We start from the raw sequence: 4609 nt of genomic DNA on the forward strand, positions 1-4609 counted from the left end.
ATTGACTCGAGGAGTTTTGTTATAAAGGTAACTAACATCTAAGTAGGTTTTTAAAGTATGGAACGAATTCATTTTAACTTTGATTAATTCTGTTTTATTATTAATTATTAATTAATTAATAATAGATAAAAGTGGTTGATGACAGGCTAATCAAAGGACCATGGGTTTGACTTTGGGTCGAATAGGAGTAAAAGGGTACGTGATCCAGTGAAAAGAACATGGATCTTGGTGGGCCGGGTCATCTATATACGGATGAATGAATTACCCCTCTTTTGTTTTCTCTATCGCCCCTTTAACCGTAGGGTTTCATATCCTTTTTTGTTGAACCATTCATCTCTCGTACTTTCCACTTTCTCTCTAACAATTCTTCCCCAAATGATTAGGGTTTTGTCTCTGGCATGCTCCTAACGTTCTTTTACCGTTGTACACCGGCCTTTATCCGGTGGAACGTCCGTTATACAACCGGTGGTCGATGTACTCGATTGAATCGGCCATTGCATGATGTTTTTTCTGCCTTTATTAAATGTTCCGCCTAAGGATGTTTTGATTGCTCGCAACCGATGTACGTTCAGTTGAAGAATCCGGCTGATTTCCAGCAACTCGAGTTGGTGGATGCTCGATATCGATTTAAGACACAATGCTTGGTGATCTTAAGTGACGATTGTTGCTTTATTTTACTCCGGTTGAATGTTTGATGGTGGTTGCTGGCGATGTGAGTCATTTCGTTTCATATATTCAGATTTTTTAGTAAACGCTTTCTTTTGCAGTATTCGTCATTCTTTAGTAGCTGAAATTGATGATTAAATCAACAAATTAAAGATACACTTAAGCATCAAAATGGATCTCAAAACTTGGACTGTAAGTCTGGAAATTTTGGTTATTATTGAGTTCAGTTGTTGAGGTCATCTTCTTGTTTAGTATTTGGTATAATTGCTTGCTACTTCAACACTTAGGTTAGTCTATATGATTTGAATTTGTTTATTTTAATTCTATTGATATTGTTTTTTGTTGACTGACACTTTATTGTCTCATGTTCTACTTATCATGCTATGAAAAGCCAGGTCACCCAAATGGATTAACTGGGAATGTGTGGAAGAACAAAAGTATGGATCAAGCACTGGTGAGTTATCAATGCCTCATATGACACTTGCTAATTTATTATTTGAATTTTGGTTATCGTTGATTAGGCAATAAATGCTATGTTTGGCATTTCGTCGAATATTGTTCAAAAACTTTTATGTATTTTAATGTGGGTTTACAAATAATGTTGAGTAATTTGTTGTCTAACTTGGACTGGAGGAGTTTAGCGGAAGAGTTTTTTTTTCAAATGGAACGAATTTTGTTCTACAAGGTAAATGATAACTTGTGCTATTGTTTTAGTTAAGCTTTTGCTGTCCACACACATCCTTTACATTGTTACATTTGATGTTTGAAATGTGCTAAACTCTCGATATTCTTTGCATAGAAATGCTGAATTTTTTTTACATTAGGAAAACCTTTTAATAAATGTTTTGGTTGTATATATTACTGTTTAAATTTTGTGAATGCTTATATATGTTTTAAATAAGCAAAATGTTAATACGAAGTCATTTTCTCTATATATTATTTTTTTGGCTTACAATTAAAAAAAATTATAATAATAAAAATTACTCTTTTTCTATTTATTTACCAAATATCTAACTATATTACTGATAACAGCCACTAGGCCACGGTACAACCTTTCCCACTACTAACTCCTACACTATCTATTTTAATTTTTCAAACTTCTTTTAAGTACTTGGATCTGTTTTCTAAAACCTCTGCTTTAATTAACTATAATTTTTTGTTTAAATTGGTATAGAAATATAAGTATATTTTTTATTGTTTTGAAAATTTGAATATTATATTATAGTATAAAATCAGATACTTGGGTTTCCTAAGGTTTCATATATCCATAACCAGTTGGACATTTTTATTGTAACATTTTTATAACACTCTACAAGTTAAGTGCATGTGTAAATGTATTTATTGCGACATTTTTACTTTATCTTTGGTTCATTATGGTTGGTCATCATCTACCGATTTTGTTTACATCAAAAACAAAATATTTTTTTTTCTTATTTACAACTGTAAACATATTGAATAAAAGTAATGAATATAGGTTTCCTTTTGGTTAGTCATGCTTTGTCATCACCTTTTATCCATTTTACACCAAATAGATAAAGTTTAATTCTTTTATTACCGTTTCAGGAAGAAACTATAAACTGAAAGAAGAAGGTACATGAATGTAACTTTACCTTCAGTTCATGATTCACCATACTCTCTTTATTTTGTGTACATAAAAAACGCAAATTCCATCTTTTAGTTAAAACTTCGAATATTAATTTGTGAACTAAATGAAAGAAAGTACATGAACGTAGGTTTACCTTCTGGTTCATCATGCTTCGGCATCAGCTTCTTATCTTTTTCTACACCAAATACAGAAAGTTTTAATTCTTTTATTAAAATTTTACGATGAAACTGCAACCTGAAAGAAAGTTGTGAAATTTGATTTTACCTTTGTTTATTATGATTCGCCATCATCTTCTACTCCTGTTTACATCATAAACAAAAAAAATGATTTTTTGAACTACATCCTTAAAGATAAAAAATAAACTAAATGTATTCGGGTTCACCTTGGGTTCACCATTGTGTTTGCAGGTTATGAAAGGAGAGCAATTGCGTGTCTTGAGAGCAAAATAAGGTACTGCTTCTTTCAATCCCCATATAAACTTATATACGGGTTTATAGACAACTGCTTCCGACAGTTTCCATGATCAAGCCCCAGATCAACTTATATACATGTTTATAGATAACTGCTTCCGACAGTTTCCATTATTTTTGGAGCTTTTTGAACTGCCTTCTCCAGGGAGTTTTAAATTCATTAGTTTTTTTAAATTAGAACGTCGCATGTAATCCTCCTAAGATTTCGGATGAGTTAACCAAATGGGAATCTAGGAATGTAAACCTCCAAACCGGTTTTAAGGAGAAAACTAAAATGAATCCTTTAAATTTACGGTATTTATTTATGAGTTTGAAAATCATTAGAATTATTTTCAAAAATTATGTAGCTAAGATACTTGTTTTACATGTCATTTTATTAACGGTTTTATTTTATTTATATTCTGTAGGTTTTAAATTTACTTATTTTTTTACTGGTTTTAAAGTTCATTTTTTTGTTTGCAGGTTTGAATTGGTGCTAAAGGCTTTTTAATGTGAATTCGCACATGCTTTTTTTTAGAAGTTGAAATAGAATTTTGTAATTTAACGGTTTATTTTTCTAATTAAATTCCCACCTTTGTAGGTTACTTATTTTATGGTTATAGATAGATCATGGGTTTATGTTTGTAATTAAATTTCCACTTTTTTAGATAACTTATTTTATGTTATATATAGATAGATCGTGGGCTAATTTGGAGGAGCAAGTCAATCTCAGATAGAACGTGCCTTGGGGTAAAGTCAAAGTGAACCAAAAAACAACCTCTCCTTCTAGAAGCTTTTTCAGAATTATTACGGCCAGGATTTAGCCTCATTTTGATCCAATGGCTGAAATTGTATTTTGTTCCCTTTGACTTTAAGGGGAACATAAGAATATATAATTAACAGACGGTCACCTTGTAAACCTTTTAACGGCAAAGCTAAAATCTTATACGTGAGAAATACGTACATGATGATTTCAATAAACGTGAGAATCGATTTTGTGACTTTTATGCATGTCTCTCCAGAATTAGAGGTAATAAACGAAGGTGGTGGACGAGGTCGGCGGACGATGATGGCCAAGGCGGTAGATGAAGGAGGCTTACTGTACACGGGTTATAGCATGTTTTACTCTTCACTCTTCCGTGTTCAATATGAACAACAAGAACCCGTTCGTTACCTGTCTTGACCCATTGGTTACCTGCCTCAACCCATTGTGAACCGATCTTCCAGATCAAGAATTCGTTAGAAGTCCACTTTGACCCGACCTCTACTTTTGCTATACCCAAAGGAACCCGATGACGGAAAAAATTACCCAAACCAACCCGTAAATGTCAGTTCGGGTTATGATTGCCAGCTCTAACTATAGTACAACTATGGTGGTCTTAAATTTAAATCAAATCAAACAAACGATGATTCACAAGTGGAAATAGTGCCACAACGGATTACTACAGAAAACTTGCCTAACGAGACTCGGTTAATTGACATTATTGTCACTAACATGCAAAAATTATACAGTTATATGACAGTCAACAGATACCACTTAATCCTTTATTTTTATATTTTGGATCACTTTATTTTTGATAGTCTCAGTGTTTTTGTACCTCCCGTGGAAATGTGCACAAGATCAAGCCACTTGTGTTGTTGGTATCATCGTCATCGGAAACCCAGGACCAATCGGAACGGATAGAGTTGTGACCGCATACACAATCGTTTTCAAACGACCCACAGTAATCACAATACATCATTATGAATTGAACAAACTGAAACTTTCTGAATGAAAACAAACTAACCGAACAATACTTGAATCGAACTTGAACTTGAATAATAATAACTTGCAAATACAGAACTGATGTTTATGAACAAGGGTTGCGGCCGTATATATATGCAGTGA

Source organism: Helianthus annuus, chromosome 9 (genome assembly GCF_002127325.2).
Source record: "Helianthus annuus cultivar XRQ/B chromosome 9, HanXRQr2.0-SUNRISE, whole genome shotgun sequence".
Classification (NCBI taxonomy): Eukaryota; Viridiplantae; Streptophyta; class Magnoliopsida; order Asterales; family Asteraceae; genus Helianthus; species Helianthus annuus.